Source organism: Hyperolius riggenbachi, chromosome 2, assembly GCF_040937935.1.
Source record: "Hyperolius riggenbachi isolate aHypRig1 chromosome 2, aHypRig1.pri, whole genome shotgun sequence".
NCBI lineage: Eukaryota > Metazoa > Chordata > Amphibia > Anura > Hyperoliidae > Hyperolius > Hyperolius riggenbachi.
In genome coordinates this window covers 59,282,372-59,308,225 of record NC_090647.1, presented here as the reverse complement: position 1 = coordinate 59,308,225, position 25,854 = coordinate 59,282,372, and positions in this window count along the sequence as shown.

The window sequence follows — 25,854 nt, the reverse complement described above, 5'->3', positions numbered from 1 at the left end:
AGCGACAATCGCTGCCAATTTCGGGGGGTGATAGCGCGGCGGTGGGGGATCGGCATGGGGGGTGGGAGACATACACACAGGCATGACCTGCAGCAGGGGGCATGCCTCTGTGTCCCATCTGCAGGCTCCCCACCCCCGGGCACCGCACTGTCTTGGGTACGCTTTAGGAATTTATCTGGAAATATTTTCCTCGAAAACAGAAAATCTGGCCTGCTTATTATGCAAGAATCCTCTGAAAAGAATCCACTTATCAGTGAGGCATCCTTCCTTAATGATTACACTGCATTGCTCTGTAAATACAGAACTCTGCTGGACAAGAGTTCAACGCCATGTCACAGAAAATCCGAAACATCATATTCTGGCGGACGCACCACTGAGGTTCTAGACACTGTGCGGCCTGAAGCAATACATTGTGAGGATGCCCAGGGCTGGCGCTACCACAGGGGCAAAGGGGGCAATTGCCCCAGGGCCCCAGCATCCATAGGAGCCCCCAAGTGACCCCATCACCCCACTCATTTGTGTCTGAGCCCCCTGCACTCCCTCCTCCCCCCGCAGCAATATGGAGACAGTGGGGACAGGTGTACACTCACCTTGTCAGAGTTCAGGGGGCCCCCAGGTTACGTTTGCCCTGGAACCCCATTGTAGCTAGAACTGGCCCTGAGGATGCCCCCCCCCCCCCCACAATGGGTGTGTGCAAAGCCAGACCAGAGAGGAGAGACACATTGGGCTGTGCATTGCAGGCACTAGCACTAGATTCTCCCTCTGCTTCCTCCTAGACAGCATCTCCTCCCTGCTGGCCCGCAGCATGTGATCCCCAGGATGCCGGGTATGTGCTGCACCGGTGCCACATCCATACCTCCCAAATTTTTGAGATGAGAAAGAGGGACACTTAAGCCACGCCCTGCCACACCCCTGATCACACCCCCATCACACCCATAGTCACGCATACCATAAAGATTTCATAAGAAAAGTATATTGTTTTATAATTCAAACTACACTGGTCCTTTCTATCCTGGTTCATTTACCTTCATACTGTATTAACATTTTAAAATTAGTAATATATCAATTTAAAGGATGGGAATAAGGTTTAGAGTAATCAAACACATTTTTAGTAGATATATATATATATATATATATATATATATATATATATACAGAAAGAGGGACAAATGAGGAGGATAAAGGGACAGAGGGACAGGGCTCCCAAAGAGGGACTGTCCCTTTTGGGAGCCATGGCCGCATCACTCACCCATTCTCAGCAGATTAGCGATGTGCTCACCAAAATTATGAAAAAGGGGGTTGAGCATCCCTAAAAACATGCTGCAATTGACTGGTTAATCGCTTAGGCATGCACCACCTCTATTAGGCTGAAAATGCATGTCCTGCGTCCAAAACAAATGCTACATTTATTATACTATGGAGGAACTTTGGCTTCCACTATAGTTTGCATGCAAAGTATAATATACTGGACACTTGCACCACGGTGAGGCAGACCTCCGGGCAAGTGGCCTAACCTAAATTAAAAACAACATATGTATAACCTTGGGAGCAGCTAAGCAAAAATGTGTAACTTACATTTTAATGGACAGCGAGGAGAGGGCCAGCGCATACCACAAAGGCTGCATCTGAAATGACCAACAGCTCACATGTGCAGCACCTCTAATAAGCTATCTGCACAATTCGCATTCAATTCAGATGCAAATCATATGCATAACTACTATTGCTTACCATGCAAATGGGAAACTCAAGAATACGGGCTGGGAGCAGCTAACCTGGTAGTTACATACTAGCAAAATTATGAAAAGGGGGGGGGGTTGCGCATCCCTAAAAACATGCTGCAATTGACTGGTTAATTGCTCAGGCATGCACCACCTCTATTAGGCTGAAAATGCATGCCCTGCGTCCAAAACAAATGCTACATTTATTATACTATGGAGGAACTTTGGCTTCCACTATAGTTTGCATGCAAAGTATAATATACTGGACACTTGCACCACGGTGAGGCAGACCTCCAGGCAAGTGGCCTAACCTAAATTTATAAACAACATATGTATAACCTTCGATGCAGCTAAGCAAAAATGTGTAACTCACATTTTAATGGACAGTGAGGAGAGGGCCAGCGCATACCACAAAGGCTGCATCTGAAATGACCAACAACTCACATGTGCAGCAACTATAATAAGCTATCTGCACATTTCGCATTCAATTCAGATGCAAATCATATGCATAACTTACTATTACTTACCGGTTGCGCATCCCTAAAAACATGCTGCAATTGACTGGTTAATCACTCAGACATGCACCACCTCTATTAGGCTGAAAATGCATGCCGTGCATCCAAAACAAATGCAACATTTATTATACTATGGAGGAACTTTGGCTTCCACTATAGTTTGCATGCACTATTAGGCATTTTCAGCATAATAGAGGTGGTGCATGCCTGAACGATTAACCAGTCAATTGCAGAATGTTTTTAGGGATGCGCAACCCCCCCTTTTCATAATTTGCTAGTATGTAACTACCAGGTTAGCTGCTCCCAGCCCGTATTCTTAAGTTTCACGTTTGCATGGTAAGTAATAGTAGTTATGCATATGATTTGCATCTGAATTGAATGCGAACTGAGGCTGAATTGTATGAGAACCGAGGCTTCCACAGCTAAAAATCAGTCCATTTTCTTGCTCTGTGGGTGTAGCCGCTACTGATGCCTGTATGAAGACTTGCAAAAATCCAGTAGCACCACACTGAGCTTTTGTATTTTTATTAGCTTAGCAAGAGAGGATAGGGACAGCGACAGACCTTTGTTTAATTAATACCTCAGCATGGTGCTAACTGGATTTCTGCAAGACTTCTATTAATTGCACTGGGTTACAGAGCCGATTCTGGTTCAGCACAGGCCTATCCCCAGTGGATGCTAGTCATAACTACATTACTGATGCCTGTATGTCACGCTGCAATGGGGAAGGCACAATGTGAAAAGATTGCAGCTTATCCTAACCCTCCTGGCGGCTGATTTTTTTTCTGCCAAATAGGCAGAAATCCGTTTTTTTTTTTTTTTTTTTTTTTTGTTTCATGTAAAGCTACCAGAGTGGTAGCTACATGAAACAACACTAGAGGGCGCATGTGTCCCTCTAGTGCGATCATCGCCGGCATCTATAGCAAACAGGGGAACGCGTATATAACCCGTTCCCCTGTTTGGCTTCTCCTGTCGCCATGGCAACGATCGGAATGACGTCCTGACGTCAGACACCTCCGAACCAGCCCATAGCGCTGCCTGGAACTCATTGGTCCGGGCAGCGCAGGGCTCTGGCGGGGGGCCCTCTTGCGCCGCTGCGTGCGGACAATCGCCGCAGAGTGGCGGCGATCAAGCTGTGCGCGCGGCTAGCAAAGTGCTGGCTGCGCGCACAGCACTTTAAATGGGGCTAATCGCCCCACCAGAAGCTGAGATAGCCTCCTGAGCGGCATAGCCCGAGCTCAGCTCGGGCTTACCGCCTGGAAGGTTAATGACATTCTGGCATACAGGAAGCGGCTTGTTTAAAGGGAACCCGAAGCGAGAGAGACATGGAGGCTGCCATATTTATTTCCTTTTAAACAATACCAGTTGCCTGGCAGACCTCTTTATCTTGTGCAACACACTCAATTGCTCACTCCCAGCTAAAGTAATTTCCTACCTTTATTTGGTCAGCAGGCGCCAGTCAGCCAATCAGGTGTACTGTTATACACCCTTTGCCTGCCATACCAAATCTAGCAGGAATTGCAGAAATTAGGTAGCATTTAGGTGTGAGGCTTCGGTTGGATGCAATCGTAAATTGCATCGTTAGCAGGGATGCCCGGTGCAGGCATTGCTCCCACACGGTCCCCTCCCTAACCACTCACCTGTCAACCGCATCCTGGAACCTGCAAAAAAGAAATTTAATATCACAAACACTGGTTCGCACAACAGTGGTTCTTTATCTTGTGCGTCTAATACTTTTAGGCCTCTTTCACATCAGGGCCGTTTCTGTGTGCTTTTCACAGCGCACTGCCCTGTGCGATCAGCAAGGTATTGATTTTCCCATGTAATTAAATGTGTCTGGTTCACATCTATGCGCTGTGCTGAGCAGCGTTACAAAAACGTAGTGTTGCATGCATTTCTGTGCGCTGATCTGTAAAGCGCACATCAATGCAAGTGAATGGGTGCGCTTTTTTAACGCATAGAAGCGCGTACAAGCGCATAGAAGCGCATGCGTTTTTTACCCCTAATTGGAGAAAAAAATACATTTACATATAAAAACAAAGTTTTATTGACAACTGCTACTGCTACAATAAGCAAGATGTGCTTTAAAGAAGCGCAGCGCAACGCACAGAAATGCGCACTAATGCGCGCACAAGCGCATGCGTTTTTTACCACATGCTTTTGCACGTTTCTCAACGCAGCAGATGTGAACGAGGCCTAAGCCATAAACCCTGAACAAGCATGCAACAGATAAGGTACTGTGACGCAGCTGACTCAGGATTCACTGGATTAGCCATATGCTTGTTCCAGGGTTTTGACTCATTGTTTTCAATGCAATAAATATGGCATATCTCCATATCCCTTTCACTTAGGGTTCCCGTGATTTATTTGACATTAGCTAATCAAGAAACTTATAGACAGGTAAAGACAAACACTGTAGGAAGTGCGGTCTGAAAAAATCAGGTACCCAAAACTTATTGCAAACTAGATGACCTAAGCCTGTTTAAAAACGGGCTCTAGGTCTCTTCACGCCGCAGCCACCGCCGCCAATCAGTGTGCCCGCCCGCTGCATGCACACCTGTCCGCCCTGCTCCCTGGCCCGACCTCCTGTCCCAATGAAGCACTTCTTAATCTGCAGCAGTTTAGGGATGGATTTGCACTTTTCTTAACTGTAGTGCAGCTCTAGAAATCCACGCTAAACTTCCTCTATTACGTAGGATTTGACAAGTTCCTTATTATCATGCAAAACAGTTCCTCAGCTGATTACAGTTGACAGTTTTAGAAGAAAAAACTGTCAATAATGCTTTAATAAATTTGGCCCAGTGACACAGCCTGTTCCAGAAAAGATCAGGAACCCCTGGGGGAGGGGGGGGGGGGGGGTGTCAAAGGTTAGACACCTGTTGCTTACAGGAAGTTGAATGACACAAAGGAAAACTTGGTCGAACACATTGTGTCAGAAAAAGCTATGGGTCAAAAGCTATGGGTCAAAAAATTGAGCAGGACAAATTTTGCAGGCAATGCATTGATTAGTAATTAGTGTATCTTGTATAACCTGCACCGTAACTCTGAGCCTCTGTCTGTACAGATTTATCTCAATTCTCTTATTTTCTGTTTGCAGATTTGTGGTCTTAACGTTGTCAACAACAGAGGAAAATGGACTTTGCTTTAACCAATGTTGGAAATTGAGGTCTTCAAGTATCTCCGAAGTGGGGAAAAAAAAGTGAATTAAGCCCACGGTAGACTAGATTACCTGCTGTTGACTGTCCACTGACTGATCGTTATCTTCGGGGGTTCCTCCTGTTCCGAGTCCACTTGCCCCTTCAGTTGAATAATATGGAGGAAGTGACTGTGCACAATTGTTTCTGAACTGGGCATGTGCAAGTTCCAAACTGTGCATGCCCACTTGTCCAGTAAAAGGAAGAGTTCATGCACGAAATAAAGAAGATGTGCAAAAGCGCTTTTTTACTGGGCATGTGTAGTTTTAGTACTTAAACATGCGCAGCTAAGAATCTCTCGCTCGCCACTTGGGTGAACATCTGGGAGGCTTTGGGAGGAAGCGCTCTTCAAACAGGGAGTAGGTGGGACTATGAGACTAACTTCCCCCCATATATGACTAACACTAACCTTCCCCAACTATGCCTAACACTAACCTTTCCATCAATGCCTAACACTAACCTCCCCATCTACTGCTAACACTAACATCCTCCCTATCTATGCCTAACACTAGCCTCCCCCATTTATGCCTAACACTAACCTCCCCATCTATGCCTAACACTAACCTCCCCATCTATGCCTAATACTATTCCCACTTAGCGTATATGTAAAAAAAAAACATGCCGGTAAAAAGAGCGCCGGAGATAGCCGGTAGAAGAAAATCAGTAAAATGACTGATCATTCTAACAGTAAAATATCGGTAATCTTTACCTATATTTTACTATGCCCTAAGCCTACACTCACACAGAACCCTTCCTATACCGTTGCCTAATCCTAACACCCCCCCCATGTGGTGCCTCACCTTAACCCCCCCGTTGTTGGCTAACTTTAACTCCCCCTCCCCCGTGGTGCCTAACCTTAACAACCCCACCATCATACCTAATCTAACACTCACCGCAAGCCTAATCTTAACTGCCGCCGCCTCAAACCCCCTACAAAAAATATTGGGTTCCGCAGAAGTATGGGCACTGCCACAGGTCACCATATTAATACCAGCTACTACGGGCAGACATTTTGGGCATCCAAGTTGGGTGATATTAATACGGGAACCAAGGGAATCGCCCAAACTTCCAGGGCGCTTCGGCACCCAAATTTCTTGCTTCGCCCCTCTACCTACACCTAACACTAAAATACACTCATAGTAGGTAAACTGGCTAAATATCAGAAATTGGGACCGATACAGCCCTTCATTTCTATAAGCAATAATTTCTATAAGTAATAATACTTTTATTAAAATACACAGTCTGCAAAAGATTATGTGCCTGATGATTAGTGGCTCTGGGCAACGTTTGTTTACACTTGACACGTTAGCCCTAGGGTGTTATCAGTGGCCTAACTACAATGCATGGGGCCCCCCAGCAAAAATTTGATGGGCCCCCCAACATTTACACCCCTTCCCTTGCCTCCCGTTGGTGCCCTTCACGTCCTTGGGGCCCATCTCACAAGGGTCATAAAACAAGTGTGGCCATCATGATGTAAACAAGTGTAGCCTCAAAAACACCTGATCTGAAGTATAGTCCCCTATATCGGAGGAAGAGAAGGTTACTAGTTTGGGCCCCAAGACAGCTCTGGGCCTCCTACTGTCGCAAGGGCTGCCAGGGATGGATCTAGGGGGGGGCAAGCGGGTCTCTTGCCCCAGGCGCAGTTTGTTGAATTCTTAAAAAGGCGGCAAAATTTGGATGGGGAATGGCAGTTTAGGCGCCAAAACCTGACCTTGCCCCAGGCGCAACTTGGGGCAACTTGGTCTAGATACGTCCCTGCAGGGCTGCTCCCCTCTAGTTTTATATTTATTGGTTTAGTAAGAGCAAGAACTGGGCACCTGTGAGCACTAGACTCCTCCATGAGGTCTAACTTAGATTTCTAACATGTTTTCTATGACATTTTGGAAGACTGATGACTAAACAGAGCTGTACATTTCCAAATATCTTCTGGTCTGCTGACCCTGGGACCCAGTTTGATATTCAACCCTAGCAGCAAACGGGGGATAAAAGATTGCAGACCTCTGTGAAAGCTCCTATCAATGTTTCAGCAGCGTCCATGCTTCAGAGAACTGCCTTATCAGCAGGATGTGAGCTGGGCTTCAATCCATGTTTTCCTTATTTTTCAAAGAGTCATTGACCTTCCAACAGGGCAGAATCAAAATACGATGAACAAAAAGACGACTAGACGCTGCACTATTTCGGTGAAACTTCTTTCAGCGTCCGCAGAAAGGCTGGATCCATGTTTTGTTATCCAGTTGCTTAGTTTGTGGTTTGTGAGGTCATTTTTTCCGAGCTGGTTTTTACTTCCCAACATGGTTTCACAGACCTGCCTGTTGACATTGTGACTTTTTGATGCGCACGATAGGGGACAGCACAGATTGCACAGATGTTCATTTTTTGCCTCTTGAACTTGGGATGAGGACTTCTTATTAAAAATGTAGAAAATAAATTGAGGCTGAGGTAAAATTTGGCTGAATATTCAATTTTATTGTACAGCGTCAACCAGGCTTTGAAAGCCAATCTCTGATGGCCACAGGTCTTCACACATACAGGGGCGTAATGCTGTGTGAGACCCCAACGGCTTGCCCTCTTTACCTCCAGGGCCGGAATTTCTGGAAAGGCGACAAAGGTCCGAGCTTTGGGTGGCTGAAGCCCAAGAGGGAACATGAACATGAAAGAGGGGTTGTTATATACAAAAGAAGAGGTGTTATCGGTGGCCTAACTACAATGCATGGGACCCTCCAGCAAAAATTTTATGGGCCCCCCAACGTTTACACCCAACACATGAAAAAGGAAACGGATGCCTAAGGGATCTGTTCATGATGCAGAGGGACTTCAGTACATGGATGATACACATGGAAGAGGGGGCTGCACATGGAATGGGAGGGGGCTTCTGTACAGAGATGAGCTCCAAATGAATTCTGAATGGGTTTAATTCGGAATTCATCCAGATAATTAGTGCAGCTGAGCGGACGGGTGAGCGGGAGGTTAACTTACCCAGGCTGCAGTCTTCTTTAATCCATCCCACTGTGCATCCCATGTAGAGATGGGCCGAACGGTTCACCGCCGAACGGTTCCCAGCGAACTTCCGTGGTTTGCGATCGCGGCGAACCGGGAACTTTTTCGGAAGTTTGGTTTGCTCCCATAGTGCATCATGAGGGTCAACTTTGACCCTCTACATCACAGTCAGCAGGCACATTGTAGCCAATTAGGCTACACTCCCTCCTGGAGCCACTCCAACACCTTATAAAAGGCAGGCAGCGTCAGGCAGTGGACTCACTCGTGTGCCTGCAGTAATTAGTGAAGGGACAGCTGCTGCAGACTCTCATAGGGAAAGTTTAGTTAGACTCTTGTAGGCTTGTTAGCTTGCTCCTGGCTGATTGTTATTGCTAAAAAAAAAAGCGCACACCTAAGATAATAAGGTTGTTGCTTCATTGAGGACAGACCAAATTTGATCAGCTGGACAGTCACTGTTCTGTCATTCAGCTACCTCAGCCCGGCGACCATATGTGCTTGAAAACCGCCATGGCCATGCTGCGCACCAGTCCAGCATGGCCGTCACTACACAAACAGCTGTTTGCGGTTACACAGTGAGTTTTGTGTGTCAGTGTGAAGCAGTACTCTAATTACACTCCTTCATTGATGTATACACATGCAATATGTTTTAAAGCACTTTAGGCCTGCAATTTAGCATGCAATGTGATTTCGGCCCTTAAAACGCTGCTTTGCATCAAATCCAGATTTTTCCCTGGGACTTTTGCCATGTATCCCACTTTGCCATGCCCCCCTCCAGGTGTTAGACCCCTTAAAACATCTTTTCCATCACTTTTGTGGCCAGCATAATTTTTTCCAAGCTCGCCTCCCCGTTGAAGTCTATTGCGGTTCGCAAAAGTTCGCGCAAATGGAACTTTCGTGGGAGGTTCGCGAACCTAAAAATCGGAGGTTTGGGCCATTTCTAGTCCCACGCTGCGTTTCAAGTGGCGTCACGTGACTACCACACAGGAAGCAGTGGTAGTCATGTGGCCGCGAATTGGAACGCAGTGTGGGACGCGCAGTGGGATGGATTAAAGAAGACTGCAGCCTTGGTAAGTTAACCCCTGCTCACCTGTCCACTCAGCTGCACTAATTATCTGGATGAATTCTGAATGAAAGCCATTTGGAATTCATCCAGAGCTCATCTCTGCTTCTGTGCATGAAAAGGAAGCCACAACATACTTGGCCTAGGGGCACAAAAGTATAAATCTGGCCTTGTTTACCTCCAATTCTGGAATCCATCCTTTGGATCACATGTTGTTCTTGCCACATGTCAGGGCCCTGTTGATCCCGGCACCGGTGGTAGATGATGAGGGATGATGGGCTGCCACCCCAGTGGATGGCGGCTTACTTTGCTGCCTGGTGGCCACTAGGTCACCAAGCCCTAGGATTGCCTTACTGATGATGGAACAAACAGCAAGGGGTGAATCCTGCAGTGTAGGGAAGGCAGAACAGGCAAAGGATCAGTGGCGTAGGGATCACTGTAGCAGCTGCTATGGGCCACGTAGCCAAGGTGGGCCCGTGTGAGTGGCCAGGTGCGATAAGGGGGTCTGTGGTGGGCTTAATGCAGTGATGCAGGTCATTTAGACGTGCGCAATGTTATTACGTTTATAGCAGCACAGCGGGATTTACAATTAATCTTATTTATTGAACAATGCTGCATAATTTGTTGGCACTATATACAGTAAATACAATAAATAACAATGTAATTCAGGTGCCAGCGATAGCTGGACCTTGAATTAATACTTCCTCCGAGTTGCTATGACTCAAAGGGGATATAGTATTTAACGCCACCTGGGATTTCAGCGGCAGCAGAGTGAGCCGTCATTTGGCTCACCATGTGCCTGACTGACCGGGCGGCCAGTAAATACAGCATGTACTCCTAATGGAGTCCCGCAGCAGGCCCCGTGAGCGTCAGTATAGGTAGCCAGGTGTGACCCCACCCCTTTCCTTATGTCCTTACTCCACTCTGCTGTATAGAGAAGGAAGGAGGATCAATAAGGGGCATTCTGCTGTGAGCGCTTCCTTTGAGTAGGGCAGCATGGCGGGGTAGTGGTTAGAATCAGAATCATTTATTTGGCCAAGTGCAAACGGGGGTTTGTACCCGTAATTGTTTTTTGGCTCATATAGGTTCTGGAAGCATGGGGGGGGATAATGTCCGAAAGCCAAGAGCCGAGGCTGCCATACTACGGCTCCACCAGTCGCACTTGGGAATCATCTGTCATCCCTAAGGAGACATAGGGGGAGGGGGGCGCAGAGGGAGGTGAAAGTTCCGCAGTATGACCGGGTTCTTCATAGAAACCAATGGTGATGGCTGATGCTGCTGAGGATCCCATTGCTGGCAGTTGACAGTGCTGGCCAAGGTGTTCCAGCTCAAAAGCTGCAGTAGTGTTCATTTCTGTGGGTCCCGACTCCTGGGCAACATTCGGCAGGGGTGGTCAGAATAATCTGTCTGTCACAGAAGCGTCCGCCCACGACGGTCCTTACTTACTAGTGACTGGCATCATGGAGGGGCTGAACCAAAGGTGTCCCTGGTGGAGCAGCAGTAGCAGATGGATGGATGGAGCTGGCATCCAGCAAGGCCAAAAGTTTCCTTATTGGCATGGAGTCTTCCTCAGTGGAGCCCCGACTTCCTGGGTAGCAGCAAAGGACTCCACAAGGCCTGTACCTGCACAGACAACAGACCTAGGCAGCAGCAAGGTGGAAAAAAACTCCAGGTCCCGGACTCTCTCTGGACTTGCAGAGGTGGATCCTCGGTTCAAATCCCAGCGAGGGCACTATCTACATGGAGGTTGTATGCTCTCCCCGTGACTGCATAGGTTTCCTCTGGGCACTCTGGTTTCCTCCCACATCCTCAAAACATTCAGATAAATTAATTGGCTTCCCCTTAAATTGGCCCTAGACTACAATAAATACACAATAAAGTTTGGGGGATTCTGATGGCTGCCCAGCTGTCCCTAAGTGCCTACACAGGGCTAGAAAACCATTATGCCTCAAGGGAAGCTGCGTTTCCCTCCAGATCCATCGGAGGACTGGGTTCTGTTTCTTACGGTAGCTTTCTTGTTGCTCCTCATGCTGTAAACAGATCCACTCATTATGGTGTTAGCTTCCAGTAATGGGAGCCCACACAGCCTCCTCTGTATAATATCCTCCACCATTCCCAGAACCTGACATACAGAGACCAGTCAGCAATATTCCTACTCACATCATCACTACTAGCATGTTAACAACAAGCAAAAAGTGGAACTCCAACCAAAACTTTTCCCTTTATAGTTTCTGTTGCGCTCTGTCTCAAAGCAGGTATGGAGCACGGAATGCTATAGTGCGCGCCCTGCACAAACGTAATTTAGGGTTCTGGCGATCCATCAAATTTAGCACATTACTTTTTAGCAGGTAAATACATTTATTTAAAAGTGGCACGGTGATGCCCCGACTTAGATGCAGAGGAGTGGGATGGGGTCTTTGTTGGCTTGTCTACATCTGGTGACCCTTACAGCCTAACTACAAATCATGGGGAAAAACTAATGTTAAGTCCCTTTCCTTTGCCTACCCCTGGTGACCCTTACAGCCCGGGGCTTAGGGTCATAAAACAGGTGTGGACATCATAACCTTCACCCTATAACAAGCATAGCCACAAAAACCGAAGCAGGGCTTTTTGGTGCCCGCCGCGCGCCGTGTAGCACTGAAGCTTGGCATTGCTGTAGCAGTAATGATGTAGTCCGCGCCAAGTGCACAGGTAATTTAGGGATCAGGCGATTGCCGGACCCGCAATTAATTCTCCCTCCGAGTTGCTATGACTTAGATGGGGAGTAGTATTCAACTATGCCGGGAACCTAGCTCAACAGTGGCACATACAGTATGTTGTTGAATTTCATATGTGGCGTCGTGTTTTCTGCATGTTTACTGCATATTGTCATGTTCACTGCACTTCATATGCAGCGTAATGTTTACTGAATTTCGTGTGTGGTTTCATGTTTGCTAAATTTCATATGTGTGTGTGTGTGTGGGGGGGGGGGGGGTGTATTTCTTCTTGACACTGGCACCCTGGGAGCAATTTGAACTAAAAACTCCCCTGCCTCTGGCTCTGCAACAAACATTATGAAGACAACCATTCATAAGATTATTTAGGAGATTTCTTCCAAGGCTCTATTTATACTGTTCGGGTTTATTTCAGGGTCATTTTGTTGATGACTCACATGTGATGTAAAATTTTATGCCCATCTCAGAACTAACCAGAATTGAAGCAGGATACTCAAAACTCAGACTTCCTTCAGAAACAAAGCCCTTCATGTTTGAAGAGGTTTCATCTGAGACTACTGATTCCTGATAACCTGTGCTTCACACTGAACTGCACTTCAAACTCTCAAGGGTTCTTCAGTCTGGAGAACTCTGAGAAATGTCTGAAACATCTGTGATTGTTCCTTTTATCCAAGCTGCACCTGCACAGTGCATCCACGAACCTCTGGGGGAAGTGAGGGCAGCGTCCAGCGTTGGTCTACAGGAGAATCTGGGGTGCTTCCTCTACCGAGGTAAGTATCTAACTTTCACCTTCCCTAAATTTTCAGGTCTACTTCAAAGTGAACCGAGCCCCATTTTTAGCACCCAGGGCATCTCAATAGCACATGAAAAATGCATGCCAACAATATTTATCATTATTAAAATAAACTTCCATTTTAACTTTTATTTTACATTCAAAGTTTAGCAATTAAGTTTTATTAGCCTACTTCAGCAGGCCTGCCCGTCCATCCTCTGCTGCAGAGATTTCGGGGAGCTAATTTTTTTATTGTAGTCATTACCAAGAAGTAAACAATACCTTTTCATCAACAATACCTGTTCATTAGGACAGTTTCTTCAAAGCATTATCTAGAGTGAATGTGTCAAGATAACATCTCTGATTTCTGTAAATAAGGACTGTGAGAAGGGGAGGGGGGAACATGGCAGCTTCTTTGCCAGGAGAAATTACAGTGATAGAAAAGGTGCTTAGTTCCCTTTTAAACAAAGGTGATTGAGATATTTGTCCAGTAGGGGTCTAGTGCACATTGTGAAGTGTGCAACGCTATGGAGGAGATGACGGTGTTCATATATCCAGGTTCTTAAGTACAGGGGAGCAGCTCCTGTGACCCCAGAAGGCCCAGAGCGGTAAGGAGACCCCAACTACTACTTCTCTCCCTATGATATAGGGGTCCATCCTTCAGATCGGGTGTTTTTGTGGCTGCACTTGTTATGGGTGTGATGGTTAGGATGCCCACACTTGTTTTATGACCCTTGGCCCCAGGCTGTAAGGGTCACCACTGGTAGGCAAGAAAAAAGGGTCTTAACATTGGGGGGGGGGCTCCATCAAAGTTTTGCTGGGGGGCCCCATGATTTGTAGTTATGCACCTGCATATAGCCAACAAAGACTCCATCCCATTCCTCTGCATTTAAAGAGGCTCTCTAGTGAAAATAATGTAAAAACAAAAATGCTTAATTTTTACAATAATTATGAATAAATTATTTAGTCAGTGTTTTCCCATTGTAAAATCTTTCCTCTCTCTGATTTACATTCTGACATTTATCACATGGCAACATTTTTACTGCTGGCAGTTGATGTCACTGGAAGGAGATTATTATTATTTATATAGCGCCGACATCTTACGCTGCGCAGCACTGTACGATATATATACACATTGTCTTTTCACTAGCTGTCCCTCAAAGGAGCTCACACTCTAATCCCTACTATTGTCATATAGTGTCACATATGTAGAGTATATATGGCTGGTTAGTGTACTGGTTAAGGGCTCTGCCTTTGACATGGGAGACCAGGGTTTGAATCCTGGCTAGGTCAAGTACCTATTCAGTAAGGAGTTAAAGGCAAGACTCCCTAACACTGCAGGGTGGCCTCTTGAGCGCTTTGAGTCCGACAGGAGAAAAGCGCTATATAAATGTTCAGATTGTTATTATTTTGTATCATGTAGTGAATTGTAGTCTAGGGCCAATTTTAGGTGGGAGCCAATTAACTTATCTGTATGTTTTTGGGAGGAAACCAGAGTTCCCGGAGAAAACCCACACATACACGGGGAGAACATACAAACTCCTTGCAGATAGTGCCCTGGCTGGGATACGAACCGGGGACTCAGCGCTGCAAGGCGAGAGCACTAACCACTACGCCGCCGTGCTGCTTGCTTTTTTGGCGGTTGGAAACAGCTGTAAACAGCTGTTATTTCCCACAATGCAACAAGGCTCCCACAGTGTGATGTCAGAACCATGGTCCTGACATCACACTGTGGGAGGGGTTTCACCACAATATCAGCCATACAGAGCCCCCTGGTGATCCGTTTGCGAAAAGGAATAGATTTCTCATGGGAAAGGGGGTATCGGCTACTGATTGGGATGAAGTTCAATTCGTGCTTACGGTTTCTCTTTAAGTCAGGGGCATCGCACCTGCCACTGATAAATAAATGTATTTACCTGCTAAAAAGTAATAGGCTAAATTTGATGTCCAATCTGTGGTTTCTTGTCTCATCTCCATAGTGCCGATACGCAGGAAAAAGAAAGATGGAAGAAAAGATGCATGATGAAGATGTAACTGGAGGTGTCATCTGACTGAGGGCCCTTTTCCACTAGCAGTCGCTAGCGTTCACGCTGAACGCTAGCGATTGCTGAATCGCAATTCCGCCGATTTCCCGACGTTTGCGGCCGCGATTTTGCTATGCTATGCACTGCATAGCAAAATCGTGGAAAATATTGCTCCGCCGCTCGTTCGCGTTCCCGTCAAAAACAAATCGCGGTAGTGGAAATGACCTACCGCGATTCCTATGTTAAAAAGCAAACCGTAGCGATTGTAAAACCGCTAGCGGTTTGCGACTTTACGATACGTTTGCGCTGGTGGAAAAGGGCCCCGAAGGAGTGACTCCAGATGTTGTGGGGGTGTGGCTAAATGTGATGAAGGCGTGGCTAGATGTGTGATGAACGTGTGACTGGACATACCACCATGTTCTGCAGCAAGAGACCACAGCTCCTGAATTTTCAACTTCCCGGCAGTGTTATATGCAAGTACACTGCAATGTTCTGGCACCCATGGACTGCATCTCCCAGCATGCATTGCGGGGTACTCACAAGCACACTGCAGAGAAGCTGAAAATTCGGCAGCTACGCTCTCTCCCTACAGAATACAGGGGCTCGCATAACGAGAGGGGTTCAAAGGAGCAGCACCCTGTAGGTAAGTAAGGATGCTCACAGCAAACCCCGTCCCTCCAACAGCACACTCAATCACAACCCTCCCTTATGCAGAGGTTCATTTAAAAAAATTGTTCTTGGCACTCAGTTCACTTTAAAGTTCCACCCCATGCGCAACTTCTCGCCCCGCCCACAATACTAAATTTTAAAAACTATTTTTAGCAGCAGAGTCCTCCTATCACCCAAAAGGATGACATTTGGTCACTTTTGGGCACCATCCTACCTAATAAAAGGCAAGTGTCCCTGTGTCCCATGTCCGTCCATCAGTGCTTTTTGTGCATTGCGCATGTGCAGGGATGCAGAGACACTGCCGAGAACCGGAGGACGGGTCCAGAAGGGGCGGGCGTGTGTGCACCGCTCGACGGGTGCGCGCCATGCGAGTGCGCGGTGGGCGCGCCTTAGGGACAGACCTAGCCAGTTTTTAAACGGGCTAAGTCACTAGTATGATATATTTATATTTGTCCCTGAAGGCGGTCTTTAACCACTTCACAACGGAGGGGTTTTACCCCTGAAGCACCAGCGCAATTTGTACATTGCAGCGCTGTTTCCATTCATTTTTTACTGTGATATGATTGGTTATTGGGGACTGGGGTCCCCATAACCAATCATTGCACTACAGAGCGGGGGTGTGTGCGCGCGCGCGCGGGTCGCGGGGGCGCGCGATCGCGCGCTACACGTTTGTTTACATTCATTTGTTATCAATGGAGACTGCTTCTGTTTGAAGCAGCCTCCATTGTGTCCGCAATCGGCGCGTCTAATTGGATTTAGGAACGCTTGTTCCTAACATCCAATTAGTCACCTGCTGTGCTGGCTGGCTGGAGTGTGCGCGCGAGGTCCCCGCCCACTCCCAGCCAGTAAACAAATAAGTGCGCCTTTCTCCGTCCCTGGGGGTGAAGCAGTGCGCAGAGGGACGGAGAAATTTAGCACTGGGGGGTAAAGTGGTTAAAGTCTGAAATTCCAGAAGTGAACCGGAGGCGGGGCCGGAGCATGGGTGAGCGGCTGCACGGGCACAGGATGTCTGCGGGGGACCGTTAGAAGCCCCGGGTAAGTTCAACTCATTTTCCCCCGACCCCCCTACAGTATCCCTTTAAGGTCAGGCAGACAAGTAACACGGCGCTGTATTGTTACAATAGTGATTCAGGATTTGTAAACAGTTTTGTAGAGCTGGTTGATTGAGGTTGGAGAAAATTGGAGAACCTCAGACAGAACCGGGATAAGGTTCTCAAGCACCAGAGGCAGCTGAAGTCCCCCCCACCTCCACCATACACACATACACACTATTGCCTAGCAGTCTAGTGGTCCCCCATCCCCCACAGCATTCCCTGGTAGTCTATTGATCCCCCACAGTATACCCTGGCAGTCTAGTGGTCCCCCCATCCCCCACTGCATTCCGTGGTAGTCTATTGATCCCCCACAGTATACTCTGGTAGTCTAATGGACCCCCATCCTCCCACAATATTTCTTGGTGGTCAAGTAACCCCATCCCCATAGCTTTCCTTGTTAGTGTAGTGGTCTGCCCCCCCCCCCCTCCCCACAGTATTCCCTAGTGGTCTATTGGTCCCCACAATATCCCCACAGTATTCCCTGGTGGAGATCTAATACTCCCCCTATAGTATTCCCTGGTGGAGATCTAATACTCCCCCTATAGTATTCCGGGTGGTGGTCTGGTGGTCCCGCTGATGTGCCCCCCCAATATGCAGAGTTACAGCAGGCAGGGTTTGCAATAGAGGCTCACCTCCTCCCGGCTGGTCCTGTCTGTCTTCTGCAGTGCCGTCCCCTCTCTCAACATCTTGATTCTCAGATGAGCGAGTAGAGAGCGAGCAGCACTACAGAAAGACAGGACCTCTAGCAGGTGGAGCCTGGAGTTGGCGAGTCTCTATTGTAAACATGGGCGATTTGGTGTGTGTAGAGGTCCATACACATTCTGTTGTAATGTGCGGGGCGGAGAGCTGAAGGAGCGATGCAGACGTGACATCACGCAGGAGGCAGGGCAAGCGGCGAGCACAAAGGTATCGGCCATTGCTTGGCCAAGTTGATCCACCTGGTGGATTTCTGGGCGGTGGTCAGGGGGCTGCTGTACACATGCCGGATTATCAGCAGTGGTGGTTGTTACTGGCTGCCTCGACTGCCTTAAATCTAGTGTGTGCCGGGCTTTACTCTGCATATGGAGGGAAGCACAGGAGGGAATCCCAAAGAGAGGCAAGGAGGAAAGAAGTCGGGGCCTCCAGGGTTCATCATGGTCACCTCTAGTTTGCGACATGCCACCATTGGGAAATATGCATTCGAATTATGATCCAGGTTATGCAAATGATATACAAATCTGCTCTTCAAGCCACGCCTACAGGACCTATCAATATCCATTGCGTTGTCTAAGGGAACTTAATAAAAAAAAAAAGGATGGACTATGTTTGAGGTTGAACTCAGAGGGCACGATTTTTCACTTTCCCAGCACAATGTTATCACCTTTACGGAGAACGCTATAAAGGGTAAAGAGGCGTACACTCCTTTGATGGATGTAAGCATTCAGGGATCAGGATTTGATCCCCTTGAGCAATATCGCTGGGCCAGGCTGCACACACTTGTGTCAGCTCAGTAGCTGATGACGCACTGTATTGGGGGGGGGGCAGAGGGATGACAAGCGGCGAGTAAGTGACATCATGCAGCAAGCAGGGGAGCGGCACAAACAATGGGATCGGTAGGGAGATTGGCATAGTAGGAGGTGATTAGATCCGCCGGGCATACGGGTTGGGTGCCAGGGCTGCCCTACGCACGCCGGATTATCGGCTGAGGCAGTCGTTATCAGCCGCTTAAAGAGAATCTGTACTGTCCGATTTGTACAATTAAAAAAACATATCAATCGAGTCACTGTGATCTCTTGGATCCCTCTTTGGCGTTTTTGCAGCTCGCCGCCACGATCCTGGCTTTTAATCGCCAGTTTTAGGCAGTATTTACAAACAAAAAACATGGCCGCTAACCAGGAAGTTATGTTTATATATATATATATATATATATTTTACACACACACACACACACACATACACTAATATCTGTGTATGTATATGTGTGTGTGTATGTATACATACCGGTATATATATCATGTTACAGTATACTACAAGTTTTCATTACATAGTGAATTATCTACACTCCAGTCTGGGATTCTCACAGTTTCTCAGCATGTGACAGCCAGGCAGCTCCCATCCCCCTCAGCCTCACAAACTGCAGAGCAGAGAGTGTAAACAAAACACACAGAGCCTGCAGGGGGGGGGGGGGGCATAACTTGTATTCATTACAACAGAGGAAGCCCAGTTCTCCCTGGGTCGACAAAGCTTGACAAACAAAAGAAGATTAGATATATTACAGAGACAGTGCAACTAGAAAAGGCTGCAGTAATTCAGGGCACATTAGAACAGACATAGGAATTTATAGGATAAAAGAAATAAGGCTGAAAATTTTGTTATACTGTAGAGACTCTTTAATTCAGGCGTGTGTACGGGCCTTAAGAATAAAATATGGATATGTACTGTATTTGTGCCTACTGTGATTTTTTATTTTTATTTTCACTTCACAAACAAAGTTTATTAAATATTCACAGTAAACATATGTTACATAACACGACTGAAATAGTAAATTAAGTAACAAACAGTACTCATCGCAGATGGCATGAAAACAAGTTCACCAATAAAGGCAAGTAATATCAAAAGCAATCTGGCGTGCTAGAATTTAGTTAACCAAAAAAAAAACTGAACAAAGGAAGAGGGAAAATCAATTTCCTGCCTACAAGAGAGTTCTATAGAACTTATCTTCCAACGCTAGCGAGAACAAATGTAACTGAAATCAACATAGTAGTTTAATGTATGAGAAGTAAGTTATTAACAAAGCAAACTGTGTGGAGTCCCAGTTCATCACAGCTTAATAAATGTGGTCTTGGATCCCCTCTGTGCATGATCACGTTTTTGAAGTGGTATGAACAGGTTACCTGCACATATCCAATCTCTACATGTTAGGAACACGGGGCCCATATGCCATTCATTTTTTCTCCTAAGTTTTCTCCCAGGAGATAATTTTTCATCTTCTGTCTATCTCATGATGTCACACACATGTCTATCTCATGATGTCACATTTCAGTTGGGGTATCCTTTAAAATAACTTGTCAGCACTCTGCAATTGAAAAAGTACCAAAAAGTAGGTGAAAAACTACTGTCACAATTATGAGTATTTTATTGCTTGCTGCTGGTTTAAAAGTATACCTATAAAAAATGTGAGCGCAGGGCAAAGCCGAAAAATGGCTCACCTGGCTCCTGTAAAAGTCTAATTACTATTCCCCCTCCAGGCTGCCATGGACAGTGGAAAAATACGTAATTCGGCTTCCAGCTTGCCGGCGTAACTACCGGGGATGCGACCCCATCAGCCACAGGGGGGTGCCAGCTGTGTGCGGGGAAAGCGCTGCCGCCCCCCACGATTGTGGGACCCCCCAGCCAGGTGTGGAACTGGCCACGGCGTCTAATAGACAATGCGCCAGTTCATTCCCTGCAGCCCGCAGTCTCCCGGGAAGCAGAGCAGGGCTACGGGAAGATGGCTGCCGAAGCCCTGCACTGGAGACTATTTGTGTCTCCAGTACAGGGCTTCGGGCGCCATCTTGCCATAGCCCTGCACTCTGCCTGTCAGCGCGGGAAATGTGCTGCTGGAGGATCGTCGGGAAGCTGCACGCCAGAAGCCAGCCGGGAGCGGATACTTCTGCCAGGAGAGTGAATTGTTTTTTTTACAGGTGCATTTTATTCTATAACTGCTGCCCACTGTATGATTTTCTGGTGAACGCTGCCCACTGTACAATTTTCTGGTGACTGCTGCCCACTGTACGATTTTCTGGTAAACGCTGCCCACATTGCGATTTTCTGGTGAACGCTGCCTACTGTACGATTTTCTGGTGACTGCTGCCCATTGTACTATTTTCTGGGGACTGCTGTCCACATTGCGATTATTTTCTGGTCACTGCTGCCCACAGTACGATTTTCTGGTGAATTCTGCCCACATTGCGATTTTCTGGTGACTGCTGCCCACTTTACGATTAATTTCTGGTGAAATGCTGCCCACTTTACGGTTAATTTCTGGTGCATTACGATTATTTAATGGTGAAACGCTGCCCCATTACAATTATTTCATAGTGAAACGCTGCCCCATTACAATTATTTTATAGTGATACGCTGCCCCATTACAATTATTTGGCACCTATGGGGGGGGGGGCATCCAAATTTTCGCAGGGGGGCGCAGTGATTTATAGTTACGCCCCTGTTCCAGCTATTGCTATTGGAACAAATAAAGGCTTGAATTATCTTGCTTTGCATGCAATGAGTCTATTTCATATATTAGTTTCACCTTTGAAGGACACATCCGAGGAGTTAATAAATACAAAAATCCACTTACCTGGGTCATCCTCCAGCCCCTGACAGCCATCCCGTGCCCTCACTGCAGCTCCACGCTGGTGGTCCTCTCTGGCGCAAGATGCCGAATGCACCTGCGCGAGCAGCTCTCAGAGTCGCGCTGACGTAATCCGGACTGTACTGCGCAGGAGCAGTAGTTCTGCAACTCAATGAACAGCACAGTGGAACACAAGAAGATGGAGGAGGATGCCGACCTGGCAAGGTTGGCATCTGCACCAGAGGGGACCGGGAGCCAACCGAGCTGCGGCGAGGGCACAGGTCGGCTGCCAGGGGCTGGAGGAAGCCCGGGGTAAGTGGATCTCTTTTTTTTTTGTTCCTCGGACCTTCCCTTTAAAGTTGAATTACTGAACTAAATGGACTTTTGCTTAATATTCTAATTTTTCGAGTTTCACCTGTATATTCATCATAAGGTACAGTATAAATGTTGCAGAAAAAATAATGGCCAAGTGCTAATGAACAATAAACAGGAGACATGTTGGGTTCAAAATTGGCCCTTCAACTGGTCTGGGTCCCGCACCCAATTCCAATACAAGGCCTACTTTGGCCATATCCAGTGGCGGCTCAAGCGTCAATTTTTGTTTTGGGGGGGAGGGGGGGCACAAGGGGGGCACGATGGTTGTCCCATCTGGGTGATCACACTCAATGTTTGTATGGCGAGATATTTTTTGCTTAACTCAGGTGATAAAATTAAGGCCAACTAGTTCAGCAATCCAAATTCAAAACTTCCTGTCTGTAAAATACAAGCTCTAGTTTATTGGCTAGTTTAAAAGAAATACAGTAAACTTTCAGCTTGTAAGCCTTCTTCAGTCTCTATTCCTGTTGACTGACAATGTTAGAACATGCAATCAGAAGGGATCTTGCAAGGATTATGAGGTATTTATGGCAAATAGATAAGACCCTTGGTTGACTTAGAGAGAATCTGTAACGACAAAACGTCCCCTGGGGGGTACTCACCTCGGATGGGGGAAGCCTCAGGATCCTAATGAGGCTTCCCACGCCATCTGCCGTCCCTCGGGGGTCTCGCTGTAGCCCTCCGTACAGCGGTGACGTAATATTTACCTTCCTGGCTCCTGCGCAGGCGCTCTGGCGGCTGTCGGCTCCGAAGGAGGCGGAAATACCCGATCGCCGTCGGGTCCGCTCTACTGCGCAGGCGCAAGTCTCCGGCGCCTGCGCAGTAGAGCGGACCCGACTGAGATCGGGTATTTCCGCCTCCTTCGGAGCGAAAGCAGCCACAGCGCCCCCGCTGGAGCCTGCAAAGGTAAATATTGAGTTGAACAGTCGGGCCTGTCGCCAGCTGTTCGGAGGGCTGCAGCGAGACCTCCGTGGGACAGAGGACGGCGTGGGAAGCCTCAGGATCCGGAGGCTTCCGCCACCCGAGGTGAGTACCCCCCAGGGGACGTTTTTGATGTTACAGAGTCTCTTTAACGCCTACATAGACATGGAGAATGTTTTGACAGACCCTGTCCTGGTCACTGTACGCTGCTGGAACCTGTTACTGAGCAGGGGGTACTCAGAGGGGCACAGTGATTCCCGGGGGGGGGGGGGGGGGGGGGCAGTGCCCCAGTGTAGCGCTGCCCATGGCCATATCATTACAATAATGAAAACCGGAGTCTTTCGTTTTTGTAAATTCTACTGAGACAAGTGACTCTTATCAAACCATTACTTATGTAGCAAAGTCAGAAGAAGAAAAGACTATGGAAAGCAGCTAATGTTCTGCTGTACGTCAAAGCAAATATTTGAGCTGGGTGCATGGATACATGCTATAGAACTAGGGACAAAGTTGTTTAATTAACTGTGTAATGTTCTTTTCTTGCGCTGAAAGCATGAAGCCTGCGTTCTGTGAATGTAATCCTTGCCGGTGATAACACTATCGCCGAGCTGTAGAAGAGGAATAGATTGCATATGTACAGACGGGAGGTAAATATCATTTAAAAGAGATGTATTTAACAGTATTATCTGTATTCAGCCTGTGTTTCCATCCAGCTTGCCGTGACAGGCACCAACGCGGGCAGCTGTCATCTCCATACAAATGATGAGATCATCAGCAAGTTACAGCGCAGGCCGGGTATCCATATACACCTACGCCTATCACCTGTACATAGTAAAACGGGGCTCTACTCAGGGGCATAATGGGGATTTTCAAGGGGGGAGTCATGAAAGGTCTCTTTTGGCAAGCTTCACACTACATGTGTTGGCACAGTGTTTCCCACAAAATACACATGAGTGCAGCAGTGACCAGAAAATACACATGATATGCAGTGTTTGCCCACATAATACACGTAGTGCAGCGTTTCCCCACAAAATACACTTTGTGCAGCGTTTTCCCCAGGCAGGGGCTAAGCGGGACCACTCCTGCCAGAAAATGCAGAGTGGAAGGGGGAGAGTTATACATTACCTGCTTCTGCCGGCAGGACAGGTCCTCCTCACTCCTCTTCAGTGGAGCCACATGCCTGCCATCCAATCCCCATGCAGCTCACGATGCCTGCATGTGATGGAAGCCTAGCCGCATGGTGATTGGCTGCACAACACGTGACGGAGCTACACTGAAGAGGGAGGCGAAGAAGACCTGTCCAGTCACTGGAAGCAGGTAATGTATAATGCTCTGCTGCCATCGCTCTGCATTTAACTCTTCATTTGCAGACAGGTGCGGCCCCTGCTCCAACGTTTTGTCCTACATTGTCGAAATGTCCTACGCTCATGACAGAATGATGGAGAACTCCATCGAGGAGACCTACAAATCGAAATAACCTACTATGAAACTAGGCTGATTGTATATGTGTTTCACTATATGTTATTGCTAATAAAGTAATAACGGAAATAAGTTTGTAAATGCAGCAGTTAAAGATGATTAATTTGTGCTCAGGGCGGCTGCACGACCCCTAGAAAGGGGCCTGCTCATTAGGACACACTTGCCGCTGCACTCCCTCCAGCCACAGGCTTACTCCGCACACCCGTAGGATAAACCGATGAGGGGAAATGAGAAAACCTAAATGCGCATGTGCAGAGTGGGCGTGGAAAGTACTGAGCACGCGCAGAAGGGAATGTAGGCAAAATCGACGCGTAGGTCAAAATGTTGGAACACCCCCCTTAGCCCCGATTCCTGAGGTACGGAGAGAGAGCTGGAAGATGGGAGCTGGGGATCTGGCTGACAGATCTTTCCAGGAGGGTAAAGTAGGTTGTATATTCATGCTGAGAACTTGCTCAGAGCTATGATTCACAGCTGCTGATAAGATAAGAGGGATATGGAGGCTGCTAAATTTATTTCCTGTTAAACAATACCAGTTGCATGGCAGCCCTGCTGATCCTCTGCCTCTAATAATTTTAGCCATTGACCCTGAACAAGCATGCAGCAGAGCAGTTGTTTTTGACATTATTATCAGATCTGACAAGATTAGCTGCATGCTTGTTTCTGGTGTTATTCAGACACTACTGTAGCCACAGAGATCAGCAGGTAACTAAGTGCTGAAGTAAGTATCTAACTTTTTACCCTGACTATAGGCAGGGCTGGCCCTAGACTTTTTGCCGTCTGAGGCAAACTTTGGAAAAATCGCCACCCTCCCAAGCCGTGTGTGGGGGGCCGCCGAGCTGGAGGGGGTAGGGGGCAGGAAGGGGGTATTGGGCACAGCGGTGGGGAGGGGGGTCGGACCCCCCCTCCATCGCCAGGGTCCTCCTATCTGCGTTCCCCCTCCAGCTTTCAGCCGCTACTGGTAAGAGGCAGCAGGCAGGGATGACTCACCTCTTCCGCGTTCCAGCGTGCGTTCCTTACAATACAGTGGGCGGCATTGCAGGAAGTGACGACAGTGGAACGCACGCTGGAACGCGGAAAAGGGTGAGTAATCCCCGCCCGCTGCCTCTTACCAGTGGCGGCTAAAATCTGGAGGGGGAGCGCAGATAGGGGGACCCAGGCGAGGGAGGGGGGGTTCAACCCCCTTCCCTGCCGCTGTGCCCAATACCCCCTACCTGCCCGCTACCCCTTCCTGCTCGGTGGCCCCCCACACCCACGGGCAGGCGGGTGCCGCCTCCCCAGAATTGTTGCCTGAGGCATTTGTTTCACCCCGCCTCATGGGTGGACCGGCCCTGACTATAGGTACCAGAACTAAACTCAGAAATTCCTCTCTGTTTTAAACAATTGGTCACATCATGATAACCTAAGGGGGAAAAAAAATCTTCATTACAGTTTATAGAAATAAAAAAAAAAACTGAACTTTTACTTGGGTTCACTTCACTAGAAGTACTGAAAGGGTTAAGCCTGTGTTTACACCGGGCAGAGAGCTGCCTGGACACAGCTAGCACACAGCTGACAGCCCTGATTCACAGTTGCTGATAAGACAAATTGATCTAGCTAAACAAGCACAGAGGAAAGTGCAGTGAATTTATTCAGTAATCATATGGGATATAAACATTTTTTATTGTGTTCTGTACTAGAGTTCGGTTATCCTCTAAGTCAATGTATACTGCTTGATGATAACATTTAGTAGCAATTTGACAAATTGCAAGACAAACATTTTTGCACACACAAGTTAGGATTCATAAAATGTAGTATAATGTATTCTAGTTCTACAGCCCCTCTTCTTTCAGAAAGTGTTTGAACAGGTGGGTCTGTAGTGAGTTTTTAGATCTGCAAGGTGGATTTCATTGGGGCAAGAGATGGGTGTTTGGTCCTATAGGAGGGTCATTGGAGCAATGTGCTGTCTCCAGGCGGTGTGGTCTGCCTATATTTTCCTGGCTCAGAATAGGTCAGCTGGGCTTCTGTTTTGCTGCA